Consider the following 15,665-nt stretch of genomic DNA (forward strand, 5'->3'; position numbering starts at 1 on the left):
TATTGATGGAGCTTGATCGTCTTTTTCTTTCAAAGTAATAAGGCAGAGTAAAGAGAGGTTTTCTTATGGTTAATAAAATTTTAATTGATTTAATTTTCTTACAAATCCACCTGATTTCTTAGTGAGGCAGAGCAATAAAGACTCTGTCAGAATTTTTTGAATATTAAAAATGGCAATGTCAGTCCAAAACATCTTGCTATCCTGAGGAAAGTAAAATATTTGAAGAAAATAAAAAGGATTATTCCAGGAATAGGCGAATTATACTTGTTGGCAAACATAAAATTTAGTTTTGTATGTAGTAGAAATGAATTTTTCCAGATAAATTAATTGAACACATCAATATGTTTATTTTCCAAATTTATATAAATTTTCATCAATTATTTTATTTGACATAGAAATATACATCAGTTGCTGTGATTCATTTAAGACAGTAAACCTCCAAATATAATATGCAATAACTTGAAGATCATATTATTCTAAGATCTAGATATGAGGGTAAAAGCTTATGATCATTTCTATCTGAATCTGATTTATACATATGAAGGAATTCTGATTCATACATGTGAATGTTGTCAAGGTGAGACAGACAGCAGTCATGTCCTTCCTCCCTGCTTTACTTCACTCCCCCTTGCACCCAGAGGATGAAGTCGGACAACTCACTTCTTGCCTTACTTTCTTCCTGCCACTCCTGTTGTTGCTTCACACCAGCTCTCTGACAGGCCAGCTGTGACAGGAAGTTCAGCTCAGGTGTCAGCAGTGGTTCTTGAATCCACTTCCACTGATTCAGATGTCAAGAAGTAGTAAGGGAACTGACCCTAACATGGGGGAGATCAGGTAGGGATCCAGGCCCATTATTAACATCTCCAAACTCCAATAAGCCATGATGAACTCATTTAGTCTCCTCACCCCTCTTCCCTAGTTTTGGGACCAAAGTGTTTCTGTTGTTATTGTTTCATTTTGTTTTTTTTTCTCACAGATCCAACAGCTATCAATCAAACAGCTAGCATCTCACTGACATTTTGTTGATCTCGGGCAATGACAGCTGCCACTGTCTTGGACACCTTCACTTGTTTGGACCAATCACAGGTCTGTAGCTGCTGTATGAAAAGTAATCCCCTCACACTATTGGGTTAGTTTGGGGGGCTCCCTTTTATTTCTCAGATAGTGTGCTGTTAGAAGTCCTGTAAATCTACTTGGGATTCTTCTTCTAAGTAGCATGGACAGAGTGTTCAATTTAAAAGAAAGAGCAATCAGCACTAGAGACAGCTGTGAAGAGCTCCAGAAAACATTAGCTGACAAAGCTCAGGAATGGAAAGCGGCACTGACAGAGTCTGAGGACAGTGTCTGGCACACCAGCCAGCACTGACCCTGTGAACAAACTCAGAGACAGGCAGCCAGCAGTGTTGACTGATGGTTTCCAGCCCTAACCGGTGCCTTCACTTTGTCAATTTGTGATATCTATCTGAACTGAGAAAAAGAAGTCTCATCTGATTGGCAATAAAGCCAATCTACATGTTTGACTGCTTTTAAAGGGAACTAAAAATTTCATATCAAAGCATGCATCTCTAAAGCAGTCATAAATTGACCACTTACTCCTCTTTCTTTTATTGGATCATGTCTAATATAGCTCAGAGCAATATAAGAAAAATAGAAAAGAACTTTTTAATCAACTGTGAAAAATTTATTATTCATATAAAACAAATTTTCTAGCAGATGGTCAAAACTTTAAGATAGTACCTGTACACTATTCAACCTCTTATTTGGTGAACTTTTAATCATTCTTTCTGATCACTGTAATGCAATAGATTAACAGTAATGTAGATTATATTACATTGTGATTCAAGCTAAAGTTTATTCTCTGTATTCTTAGTATAAAAAATTGAGACCTCTGCTGCCAGAATGATTGATTAAAATAAAAGTAATGACTGTATTTCTTATTTGTCAAAAATTTTTTTCTTACACCTTTAAATTTTTTAGGTAAGAATTTGGATTAAAGATCAAAAACAGCTAGTGATATTTCTTTAATGATTGCTTTATTTATTTACACTCCAAAATCACAAAATTCACCTTTTTAAAACGTATAACTCACTAAAATCTAATTTTAGAATATCTGTTTCTTTGACAAGAAACCATATATGCAATAGTAATACCTCTCAATTTATATAAATTGGATCATGTAATTTTTTATGTGATTTATTTCTGTCACTTAACATAAGGTTTCACATTTTCAACCATATTGCATTTATTTTTGTTGTTGAGCAATAAATATTTCACTTAATGTACATGCCACTGTTTATCCATTTGTCAGTTGGTGGACATTTTTTTAACCTTTGGTTTTGGCTATTATTAAATATCCTTTTATCATCACTACTATACAGAGGCTTGTGTAGATATATATTTTCTTTATTCTTGTATGTCTACATCAATGTAGAATTATATAATTGTATGATAGTCCTTTGGCACTTTCAGAAACTGATAAACTATTTTTTTAATGCCACTTTGCTTCCTCATTTTAGATTCCTAATGATAATGTAATAGGGTCTGAATTTTTCTCCACTCTTGTTATTATCAATCTTTTTTATGACAGCCATAATGATGCGTTTGATTAGCATCTTACTTCTGTATTGATTTACTTGTCTTTTTTTTGTTTGTTTTTTTTTTGTTTTTTGGTACCGATACTGGAACTCAGGACCTTGAACTTATGAGGCAGGCATGGTGCCACTGAGCTAAATCCTCAGCCCTGATTTACTTGTCTTTAAATCCAGAACTTCACATTGAGCTACATCCTTTTAGTTAGCTCTGTATAATATCTTTATAGGAAGATCTTAAGATTTTGCAACAATATCTTTTTAAAACATGACTAAACATAAAATAGAGAGATTTATTTAGAGCTTGGTGTCAGAATGAAGTTGAACATTGTCTTTATGAAAATCTGTAGCTATTTTGCCCAGGAGTAAAACTTCATATTGCAGATAGTTTTCTCTATTCTTATTCAATGTATTCAATATATTATGTGTCTATATTGGCAGTATTGATTTTTAGAACAGGCATATTGTTATTTATATTAGTTATGTGTACATATAGTCTAGCTTTATTTCTGTATCTACAGATTAAAGCATTATATTTATTATGTTACTATTTACAAAGTGTTACAAGGGCTTTGTAGCTACTTTTGTTCTCCTTTATTAATAGCAGACATTAATCTTGGACTAATAATATCACAATATCAAGTCTACAATATTATAAATTGTCATTATTTTAATCTAACATTATTTTAGTAATAAAATTACTTTTTTACCATTAAGTATCACACAGAAATGAATATTTAGTGCACAGTATAACAGAGAATATAAAGAAGAGAGTTAACAAAGAGTTACAAGAATTTTTCTGAAAAAGTAAAAAATCACAGTGTTATGTGTTTTTTGAGTATTCCCACACTCAGTCTTGCATGATAAAGATAAACAAGAATAATTTGATTCAATCATAATTGAAAAAAACAGTTTCTTAAATCAAGTCAGGCCAATTCTCAAGCTATATAGATGGTTATTCAACAATGGACGATAATATATTTTTTCTTTTCATGAATAACTTACTTTTGACTATGTAGTTGTTTCCTGTATTTATGCTGATCAATGTTTATCAACATTTCAATGTGCTAAATATAATGAAACAATAATTAAAGCCATCTGTTAGGAGCAGAGGAAAAGACAGATGGATGGTTGGGACAAAGTAGCCATGAAAAACATTATTATATTGAAATATTCACTATGATGGAAAGAGGTGAAATAAAACTGCTAAAAAAAAGAAGTTATATTCAATACACAGTACACACGATTGAGACCTTCAGTTAAAAATTGGGAAAATAGTAGATATAATACACACTTCTCAGCATACTGTGAAATAAATAGCAAATGAATTAATGGATTAGATCCAAACAGGATATATATCACCATATAATGATAGAATTGGCAAACATAAAACTGGATATTATTACTCTGAAAAAAATTGTATTTTCTGAAATTAAGATAAATGCAAGAAATATGTCTATTGATGGGTGAATCTTTAAGCAAATTCATATTATGGGATTCATGTATCTCAGATAATTTTTCTGAGTGAAAGAAGTCAGTTGGCTCTCATTCTTAGAAACAATAAAATACATTTAGTGCAATTTAATTGAGATAAAATATATTAAAATGTTAACCTGTAGAAAAAGATGGCTGTTTATGCTTCTCTCTGCTCAGGTGGTTAGAAGCTACTGGAAGTGCTTACATTTGGAGCACAAGAAAACTTAGGGAAGAGAGAGATATCCATCATCCTGGTTACATCATTATCTCACAGGTTATGTGTGTGTGTGTGCATATGCCTGGGTGTGCCTGGGTGTATGTAATGACTGTACCCTGCCAGTGACTATGTCCTCATACTAAAAAATGCTTTGCTTTGTTGTCATCTTTGCAAAGGGTTTGAAAGCATTGAATTTAATCAGGAAACAGGATTGGAAGCCAGAAAGCTCCCTGAAGAAAGATGCAAAGCATGGCAGCACAGGGGAATCTAGCACTGCAACTGGACTTAGGGCTTTTCGGGATGCTGCCAGAAGGGTGGAGACATAAGGTCCCTTACTTAGAGTGCAAACTGCCCTTTTTGCTATTCAGTGTCCTCCCTCCAAAAAAAACATGGAGGAAAAAAAGCCTTACTGTCCAGTGCTCTAGAATCCTGCCCACTGCTCCACACAAGGAGCACCTGAACTGGCTGAGGGAGTCACTCCTTGCATACCATCACCTTTCCATCACAAATGTAAAAAGGGTGTGATGTTTCTTCTCTCATATTATGGGCTGAAAAGATGTTATTGGACAAAATATATTGTACTCATGATTCATATTAACGGGTATTCAATAGTTGCAAGTGGTCATCTGCAGTGATTAGAAGGTGCTATTTTTTATTTTAAATTAATTTTATCTTTACACTTTAGCTATACAATATAATGACACTCATCATTGGAAATTTGCACCTTTACGTAATCTCTCTTGGTTCTTATTTTATCCCTATTCCCCTGCCCTTCCTTCAACCACTCCATCCCTCCCTATTTACAAAGACTTTGTTTCCATTTTTTCATTTTCTTGTGTTAATTCCATTCCCTTCTTTCCTTTTTGCTACACCTCCCACTTCCCCTTCCCCTTTGCCCCTTCTCTTCCTATTTCACATTATCTATAAGAATGTGCTATTTTGAATACTGTGTTATAAAGGCATTAAAAAGTTGTTATGAGTTGGATTCCATTGCACCATACTGGAATACTTATTGTAAGAACTATAAATACTTGAGGAAGAAACTGGCACTCATAATTTGGGATTATCCTTTTTCTGGGATCACATTACCCTTACCAGGCTGATGGGCCCCAGAGATCTGATAAGGCCATGGGGAATGCCCCCAGAGATCTGATATGGCCATGAGGAACATCTGCACCTGGAAGGTTTGAGGCGGCAGAAAATGTGCATCATGCATTATGCTCCACCCAGTAGAAATGAGTAGCTTCCACATTAGAAATGGGAGAGGAGAGAGAGAGTGAGCGAGCAAGAGAGAGGGGAGGGGGGATGGACTTCATTGCAAACACCTGTAGTCTCAACTGAAGACGAGTTTGTGCAATTTAGCAAGACCCTGTCTCAAATAAAGCATAAATGAAAAGTGCTACACTGGCTGAAGTGCTTGCTTCATATGCATGAGGCCTTGGATTGAAGCCTCTGTACCTCCATCCTCATTATTTATCTCCAATAAATAAATGAATTAAAAGAGTAAACTGAAGAACACAGGAGAAGGTATTTGTAGTTACAGTACTAGTACTGTGTCCACAGTGGAATGTGGGATGGGATGGGATTTATTCATGTGGACTGAAATACAGCTGATTGAGCGCTGCCATCAAAGGTGCTGGAATCTTCTGAAGATTTTTCTCAATTTGAAGGTGCTTGACCTTACCCTAATATATTTTTCATACAGTTGAATTAAAAATAATTGCTTACTTCTATGACATGATTTAGTAATGTCTAGTGATTTTTAATTGATTAGAAAAAGTTCTTGTAGAATTTAAAGTTGGTTATATTTTTCTGGTTTATTTTAAATTTAAATTTTGGCAATGTAAGGAATTACAATTAGACTGTGCTTTCTATAAGAAATGTTTCAAATGAAATTCATAGTCTATATAAATAGGCACTATGTGTATTTCAGTTGCATAGATTTATATGTAATATTATGCATATAGCTATATAGTAATATAGCATTAATAGTTTCATTTTGAAAAACTGGTTATGTATGTGAATTTAATGAGTATAATGAGTTAGTTTAACAGTAGTTTCAGAAAAATCTAAATATAATGTCAATATATTATTATATGGAAATATTTGAAATATTGGTGAAGATAGTTCATAATTTTTCCTCTTTAAAATGTAAATTTCTATTGTAAATAAATGAATTTTTTTTTTTAATTCTGGAAGAGAGTTTTTCTATTTTAAGTGCAGAGTAATTGAGATATCCTAAAAATATAGAAGGAATATCTTCCATTTTCCTGGTAAGAGACAACTAAGCAAACATTTAAAAGACATACAAATAAAAAAGGACAAAAAAGATCCTTTAAAGCTATTGATAATACACTCATGGGAAAACAAAGCATAACTGAAGGAGCCTTAAGTACTTATGTGCATATATCCCAGTGTTGTCCACTAGAATTATTCCAGAGACTTAACAAATGAAGTAGCCAAATCACAAAACAAACAAAGAAACAAAAATAGATAAACTATTCTACCCTCACCAAATTTCCCCACCTCTCTGTCATAAAGCTACTCACTTAAACATACTTATGGCTTTAATGTTTGGATTTTATCAGTATTTTTTTTTTTTTTTTGTACCAGGGATCGAGCTCAGATCCTTGCGCTTGCAAGGTGGGCAGTGGAACCACTGAGCTAAATCCCCAGCCCTTATCAGTAAATTTAAAATCAATATATAAATAGTCCTTAGATTGTATGAAAAAGAAAACATGGCTGAATATAATGTTTAAGTAACTAGTAAAGATGATCTGACATTTACTATTTAGTGAATTCTCATTATATTCCATAAGACACAGACATATATTCAACACACACATATACATACCAACACAAATACACACATCACTGACATCAGGATTTCATATAAATAGCAAGAAAAATCAATATACAATAATAGACAGAAAAGAAGAATTCTGTATAGAAAAGAAGCAGAAATTGTGATGACAAGTAAATATATATATATATATATATATATATATATATATATGAAATGTATAGAGTTAAGAACAGATTTTAAGTTCTGAGGATACGTTTCATTCTGTCTACCAGTAAAAACAAAATCTAATCTTAGGGTTTAATGTATATTTTAATATGTAATTCAAACACACTCAGTGGCTATAAATAATGTGTTTTATTTAAAACTTTTTTTCATAAATCGCAAAATCATTTAATGATGGCTCAGTCTTCTGGTTGGCATACCAAATATCACATTATTTTAGATGAAAATCTGGCCTGGCCACTGAGAAGTTATCTAGAAATGCAACTTATATATTCCAGTTGAACACAATGCTTCTTTCCTGTGTGCCAACACCTAGAACAATTATTTTTCCAATAAATATATATTTTTAAAGAATGTTGAACACACCTTCCAAAGGAAAATAACAAATATGAGAGGATTTTAGCTACTTCCACTGAGATTTGTAGGCATGAAAAATCCACAGAGTATTTTGTGTATGAGCAGCTGAACCGAGCATGATTCAAGGAGTATTTTAGGAAGATAACTAATATATATGATAAAGGAAATGGAAATAATTAAATAAGAGGAAGAATTGTTAAATAATGAATTTTCTGAGTGTACTTTAGTGATATACTGTAGTCTTCTAAGAGTAGGAATTATATTTTCCCCACTTAAATTGATTTCTTCTGTTTCGATAAATGAACCAAAACAGAAACATGATTGTATAGATAATGTTTGGATTTTGATAGTTGAATTCCACATAGCTAATTGAGTTCCACATTTTAGTAAGATTAAAATGAAATGGAAACATCAATAGAATTGTTACTCTGTGATAGAATTCAGCTGGTTAATCATACTTACTGCAGGCTAGGCTGTAAGTCTCCACAACAAGGGACACAAATCTTTTTCTATGGTTACATTGTTTTGAGCCTCAATTCCGGTGTTCACAATTAGCTGGGCTATCTGAGAGCAGGAAGTCCTCCTCCTCAGCACTGCTTGGAATTGCTCTAATTTGTTTCTGTAATGGGCGCCAGATGTCAGAGTGTAAAAGGAAGTTGGACCAGGCAAAAAGATTGCTATTCTGACCTTCTGCTGAATTCCAAAGTTCTTGCCCTTCTTTTTGTCTTTTTGAAAACCAAATATTCACAAAGATGCTGCTGAACGAGGTGTGACAAGCCAAGTGGCTTTGCTCCTGTGGGATCCAGCGCGGTAGAGAGAGGCTGTTTGGCATAGCCCTAGAAGCAGGGCATCTGCCTCTGTTCTGTAGGCTGGGTGTTGATGGGGGGAGGGCAGCGGAAAAGAGGAGGGAAGAAAAGAGCTTGTAAACTTCCACATGCTGAGTCTTCTTAGTCATAATGACTGCTGTTTCTTCAGAACTGCATGCCTCCGGACTGAGTCTTTGGCATTCCCCTTTGGTATAAGTGAATAAATAATAGGGCCTAGGTTTTGTTTTCTCTACCTCCCCCCTTCTTAGTAACTATCTGGCTGAAATATATGTACTTACATAATGCATATCTAAGTTATTGTATTTGTCACTTCATTTGTCTTGGTAAAATACATTTAACTCTGAAAAAGTCTCTGGAGCACATCAAAGTGAGTATAGTCAGATGTCTGCTGCTGTTGATAAGAATACAATCTAATGATAAAGTTGATCAACTAGCTCAGGATTTACATGTCTGAGCACTTACACTTCATTTTCATTAACTGACTTCCTGCAGGATTAGAGGGTTCTATGCAACTCTTTCTGAATTTGTAATGAAGTTTATTACAAAAAATTGCAGTGATTATTATTTGTAGTGTTAAAGGGGGATTTCTCTTTCAAGCACTGTCCTTATAGCAGGCATTTTTTTTTTTTCTTTTTTAAAGGTGTAGTTGGGAGTAAAAAAAAACCCATCCTTTAGTAAGGGAAAAATGCACCCTTCTCAGGAAAAAAGTGGGGAATTATAGAATAAAGAAAAATAACTTTTCACACAGCATGTAAAAACACTGAAAAAGCACTTAAAGATCTAAAATTATTTAAAAACTGTAATAATCCACTAATTGCTTAACAATGCTGAAAATGACAAAAATTAAGGTTAATGAGGAAACTTGAGCTATTTTCAAAGATCTCTGTTCACTGATAACATTACTGGCACTGCACATTTCCTTCTCATTAGGTTAAATTGCGCGTGTGTGTGTGTGTGTGTGTGTGTGTGATGCTCTTTATCAGGCTTTGTTTAAAAAGCAGTTTTACATTCAAAGCAAAATTGATTAAAAAGTATGGCATTTCCCCTATCCCGTACACACATTAACATACTCATTATTGACTTTTTTTTTTACCACAGTGGTACATTTTTTTCAATTAATGAGCTTACATTGATAGGTCATTTTCACCAGTTTTCCAATAGAGTTTCACCAGTAAACAATAGAGTTTACTCTTGGTGTTATATCTTGTTATGGCCTGTATCGAGATGTCCTCTCAAAGCCCTATGCACTCATTGGTGGGGCTTCAGGGAGATGACTAGATGGGTGTGTGGAACTGCATTTGTCTACTGATGGGTTTATAGCTGAGTGTGATGTTGAGTGGTGAAGCCTGGGGGAAAGAAGTGGGTCACTGTGGCTGTAGCCTGGAATGCTATGTATTCCTCCTCTTCCCTTGATGCTGCCCTGCTTCTCTCTGCCATCCCATGAGCTCTTTCTCCTATGCTATGACTTTCTGTCAAGCCAGCCTGCCTTGAGGTCAGCTGACTATGGACTGAAACCTCTACAAACTATGAGCCAAAATAAACCTTCCTACTTTAACTTGTGGGTGTTGGATATTTTGTCCTAGCAAGGAGAAAGTAACTAAGACATATGTATCCCTATAGGTTTTGACAAATGTGTCATGGCACATAGTCACCATTTCAGTAACATTTCCAGTGATTTCACAGCCCTAAAAAAATTGTGCAGCTGAGGGTGTAGCGCCATTGTAGAGCACTTGCATAGTACATGTGAGACTGTGGTTTCATTACTTTAGTATCACACACAAAAAAAGGAAGAAAGGAAGAAAGGAAGGAAGGAAAGAAGGAAGAAAGAAATATCTTTTGATCTGCATTCTCCTTCCTCCCTTCCTACTAGCCCTCTAGCAGCAATGATTAATCTTTTCATTATCTGCACCATGTTGCCTTTTCATAATGCCATACAGGTTGAATCATACAGTCTATAGAGTTTTCAGATTATTTTTTTTTTTGCTTAGTTGGTTGCATTTAAGTTTGTCTCATTGTTTCCTTGATGTGATATCTTCTTTAAGTGCTAAATAATATTCTATTTTCTGGGTTAGTAAAATAACATAAAAGTTTATCCATTTGCCTGAGTGATATTTTGGTTGCTTTCAAGTTTTGTAATTGTCAATATAGTTTGTGTAAACATCCCTGCACAGGTTTTTCTGTGGACATAAACTGGCTCTTTTACTAAATACCAAGAAGTACAATTGTTACCAAAAGTATATTTAGGTTTATGAAAATCTGCCAACTTGTATCACTCTGCGTTCCCACTGGCAATTAATTAGGGTTCCTGTTGCACCGCATCCGTGTCCAGGTTTGCTGAGAATATTGTGGATTTTGACCCTTTTAATAGGTATGTGGTGGTATCTTATAGTTGTTTCAGTTTGCATTTCTCTAATGGCATAAGATATGGAACAAATTTTGTACACATATTTGCATGTACAAAGTTTCTTTGGTAAGGTGACTGTAAAAGTTCTTTTGCTTATTTTAAAGTCAAGCTTTTTTCTTATAATGCAGTTTTGAGTCTTTTGCACATTTTGAGTAACCTCTCTCTATCTAACATTTCCTCTGTAAATATTTCCTCCCAAGTTTTACAGAATTATTTCTTCCTAGTTTTAGCCCAAAATGCCAGAAAATTCAAGTAATGTCTTAGGTTTTTGAAGTTCTTAATAATTTTATAAGATTTTTTTCTGTCCTAATTTTTTGTATTCAAAATACCTTTGAGAACAGCAAATATATAAGAAAGAGGCTCTAAGTAAGGATACTACAAACCTATGGGAAATGGCATTTTAATTGCTGGCATCTTTATTTCTACTCATTGATAGCATGTATGCAAATGTTAATTATTCAGTATATCCCATAATATCCAGCCGCATATTTATTCGGTTGTTCAGCTTTCCTGCTGGAGAATAGTGAACTATGTACAAGCAGCAGGATTTGGGAGCATCACCAATCAGGGACAGTGGCAGGGATAGTTTACCTTTTGAAATACAACTTTTTTCATCTACAAAACAGAATTAATATTTCCTTTTTAAATATTCTATGAGACGTGTAAGATAAATACCTGGAATATACAGTGGACCCCCAAGTTATGACTGGCCTGCCATAGGAACAGCTTGGGTTAATAAGGTTAATGGAAGACTCAGCTGTCTCTTGTTATCTATCGTGTGTACATCTCACTTGTATTGACAAGTTACAACCAGCACTAGGGGAACCATCAAGTTCGTAAGTCAAGGGTCCACTATAGTAGATACTAGTAAATTTTATTCCACTATATGCTGTTTTAGTTTAATTCATAAATCTAGTAATCTCAATTAAGTAGATTTTTATTACTCTGTAAAAGTTATAAAATTTACTGTTTTTAAATATTACATATACAATTATGTAAAAATAATTACAGTAACAAAGAGTGGGTTTAGATTCTGTATTCAACTACTAAAAAAAGTAAGATCTTGAGTGCATTATTTGAAACCTTTGAGGAAAATTCTTTTCACATAAAAATGAAGAAAGTTAATAACCATCATACTCTTCTCAACAGATTTGTTGGTATAATTGACCAATAAACTTTAAAAAATTATTTTATTTGTTCATGTTTACAATTAATGTAATTTACAATACTCTTTGGGAATGGTTGCATGTACATATTACAGCATATTTTTTAAAAAATCTCCTAACACTTCCCTTTCCCCTTTCTTCTCTCAGGTTTTTATTCTTGTGGATATTATTTATCTTAGCACGTTATGGCATATAATATTTACATTAATTGGGGTCATTAGGTTCCTGTACATGGAATATCTCAATTCTTATTTCCATTTCCCTTTCTCCCCACTTGTCACCCTTATTCCTTTGGGCCACTTCCTTATTCTAAGAGACCCATCTCCTTGTTTCTTTGTACCCAGCCTATATCATTTTCTTTCTCATTCAAATGAGAGATACCATACTGTGTGTTCAGCTTCTGTGTCTGACTTATTTCACTCAACATTATGTTTTCCAGGTGCATTCATTTTCCTACAAATGTCTCAAATTTGTCATTCGTTATGCCTGAGTAGTATTCCTTTATATATAGATATCACATTTTTTTAATCCAGCTATCTGTTGATGAATTTACAGGCTGCATCAAGGACTTAGCTATTACTAATTTTGCTGCTACGAATATTGGCATGCATGTATTACTATAGTATGATGACTTACGTTCTTTGGAGACAATACCTAGCAGGAAGACAAGTGAATTATATAGAATTAATATTTTCAGATCTTTCAGAAATCTAATTCATACTGATGCCCATAATGGTTGTACTAGTTTGCATCTTCACCAACAATGAAGGAAAGTTTCTTTTTCACCACAACCATTGCAGCATATGCAATTGTTTGATTTCTTAGTGATTGGCATTCTTTTTAGAGTAAGGTGGAATCTTCGCATTTTTAAAATTTGCATTTCTTTGATGGCCAGAGATATTGAACATTTTGTTTTAATATATTTGTTGACCATTTTTATTTCTTCCTCTGTATAGTGTCTATTCATTTCTCTGGCCCATTTTTTGACTGGGTGCAGAAGACTGCAACATTGGTTATGTTTCAAAGCAAGCTGTAAGCATTACAGGCTGTAAAGAGTTAACCCCACAATTGGCTTGTTAGAGAAGCAAGTCCAGCCAAAGCCTACATCCCAAGGTCAGAGTAACTTGTGCCTAAATTCCATTCCTACAACTAAAACTTTCTTACCTAGAAGGACAATGTTCTAATTACAACCATATATTTTGTCTATTCTGTTCTCAATTCAAGAATGCTTTGTCTTGTCATTTACAAGGCTTACTTACATTAATTTCCATAGAAACTGCATGACTGCACTTCCTTGCAAGTAATTTCACCCTTGCACATAGCTCACCTTTACCCCAATTGATTACCAATAAAAATCAGTTGGTTGGACTGGCCAGTGTTTTCATCAGTTGCCACAGCATTGATTGTTCTGTTGGCCAGCTTTCTGTCTCTCTTAGTTCTGTCTTTTAGTTTTTTGGTTTTTTTTTTTTCCCCTTTAGGCTTGTGTCATACACTGAGCAGGAGACTGGAGCTTACTGTAGAGGTTTCCAGTAATATTTCAGGGAAAATATATTTCCATTTTCTAATGTCCTCCTTAATCTTCTTCTTCTTCAGAATATTGTTGTTTTCTTTGTAGAGGTCTTTTATTTCCTTGGTTAAATTAACTGCTAGGTGTTTCATTTTTCTTGAAGATGGTGTGAATGGTATTGTTTTCTTTATTTCCTTCTCATCCTATTCATTGTTGGTATACACAAATGTTAATTCTTTTTGTATGCTGATCTGGTGTTCTGATACTTTTGGTTCAGTCAGTTATTAAATCTAAGCATTTCTTTTTTGGTGGAGTTATTTGGATCTTCTATGTAGAGTATCATGTCATCTGAAATAGTGATACATTCAATTTTTGCATTCCATATGTATCCCTTTTCTTTCTTTCTCTTGCCTAATTGTTCTGGTTAATGTTTCAAGTATGTTAAATAGAGAGGTGATAGTGGACATTCTTTTCTTGTTCCTAATTTTAGGGGGAATGCTTTTAGTTTTTTGCCAATTAATATGATTCTGGCTATTGGTTTGTCATGAATAGCCTGTATTATATTCAGGTATGGTCCTTCTATACCTGTTTTCTTCAGGATTTTTATCATGAATAGTGCTGTACTTTGTCAAAAAGCTTTTCTGCATCTATTGATATGATCATATGGTTTTTCAACTTCCATCTGTATATGTAATGTATTGCAATTGTTAACTTAAGTATGTTGAACCAACCTTTCATCTTTTGGATGAAACTTACTTGATCATGATGTCTTGTTTTTTGATAATGTGCAACATTCTATTTGCTAATATCATTTTTAGAATTTTTGCATCTATGTTCATCAAGGACATTTGCCTATAGTTCTTTTTTTTTAAGTTGGGTCTTTATCTGATTTTGCAATCCAAGTGATACTGGCTTCTATAAATGAATTTGGGAACACTTCATTCCTTTCAACAGCTAGAGGAGTGTTGATAATATAACACCCTTAAAGGGTTTTTAGAATTCAGCACTGAATACATTAGATCCTGTTTTTTGTTGGTTTTTTTTTTAAGTTGGTAGATTCTTTATTACTGTGTCAATTTCCCTTCTTATTATTAGGTTATTAAGCATATTTGCCTTCTTGGCTAGGTTTCAGTAGTTTGTATGTGTCAGGATCTGTACATTTCTTCAAAATTTGTTAGAATATAACTTTGAAGCAGTATTCTCTGGATTTCCACAGTATCTGTTTTGATTTCACCTTTTTCATTTCTAATTGCATTGTTGAGTCTTTTCTCTCTTTCTCTTGTTGAGTCTGGTTAAGGGCTTATCTATTTTATTTATTGTTTCAAAGAACCAGCTCTTCAATTCATTATTTGGTCCAAATTTCATTGATTTCCACTCTCACCTTTATACTTTCTCTTCTTAATTTTGGTTTGAGGCTAGTTTGTTGTAGTTTCTCAAGTGTTGTAGTTTCTTTATGGATTTATAATAAGGTTATGTATGTGGGTTCGCTCTGTTTTCCTAATGTGAACATTCATTTTGATGAATTTTCCTCCTAAAACTGCTTTCAAATTGTCCCAGAGCATTTACTGAGTTGTGTAATCATTGTCATTAACTTTCAGAAATTTTAAAATTTCTTCTTTGAACCATTGGTTATTTAGGAGTATGTTATTAATTTATCAGGAGATTTTGCCTTTTCCAAATTTTTTTCTGTCATTTATTTTTATTCTCATTGCACAGTGGTCTGATAGTGTTCATGGGGTAATTTTAATTCTTTCATATTTATTTAAACTGGTTCTGTGGACTAGCATGATAATCTATTTTGGAAAAAGTATCATATGCTGCTGAAAAGAATGTGTAATCTGTTCTAGAGGGGTGGAATACTCTGTATATATCTATTAAATTCTTACATTTAAGGGTATGGTTCAGCTCTGATATTTCTTTATCAGTTTATTGCTTAATTAGTCTATTTTTTAGGACAGCAAAATGTTAAATTCCCTTACTATAACGGTGTTAGTGTTCATTTGATCTTTTAATTGCAGTAGTTTTTGTTTTAGGAAGGTAGACACATGTTTATCAATGTTCTTGTTGAATTGTTCACTTAACTAGTATGTAGTGA

At 33.6% G+C, this 15,665-nt stretch overlaps 2 long non-coding RNA genes across 7 annotated transcripts in view; one reads left to right on the top strand and one right to left on the bottom strand.

The window, feature by feature from the left end:
* Positions 1-15,665, top strand: part of LOC101708257 (uncharacterized) — an 82,614-nt gene that overhangs the window by 43,893 nt on the left and 23,056 nt on the right. For all 5 annotated transcript variants that reach the window (XR_015443167.1, XR_015443169.1, XR_015443168.1 and 2 more), the window contains one exon: positions 977-1,086. This is a non-coding gene — a long non-coding RNA (uncharacterized LOC101708257). The remainder of the gene's footprint in view (positions 1-976; positions 1,087-15,665) is intronic.
* Positions 1-15,665, bottom strand: part of LOC147830038 (uncharacterized) — a 29,202-nt gene that overhangs the window by 6,992 nt on the left and 6,545 nt on the right. The window contains exon 1 of one of the 2 annotated variants that reach the window (XR_015443171.1): positions 8,129-8,716. The exons of the other annotated variant lie outside the window; for it this stretch is intronic. This is a non-coding gene — a long non-coding RNA (uncharacterized LOC147830038). Of the gene's footprint in view, positions 1-8,128; positions 8,717-15,665 lie in introns of those variants that run through there. 2 annotated transcript variants of the gene reach the window in all.

This window comes from Heterocephalus glaber, unplaced genomic scaffold (assembly GCF_053883595.1).
Source record: "Heterocephalus glaber isolate CG9 unplaced genomic scaffold, H.glaber_assembly_v1.0 deba00000331, whole genome shotgun sequence".
Taxonomy (NCBI): domain Eukaryota; kingdom Metazoa; phylum Chordata; class Mammalia; order Rodentia; family Bathyergidae; genus Heterocephalus; species Heterocephalus glaber.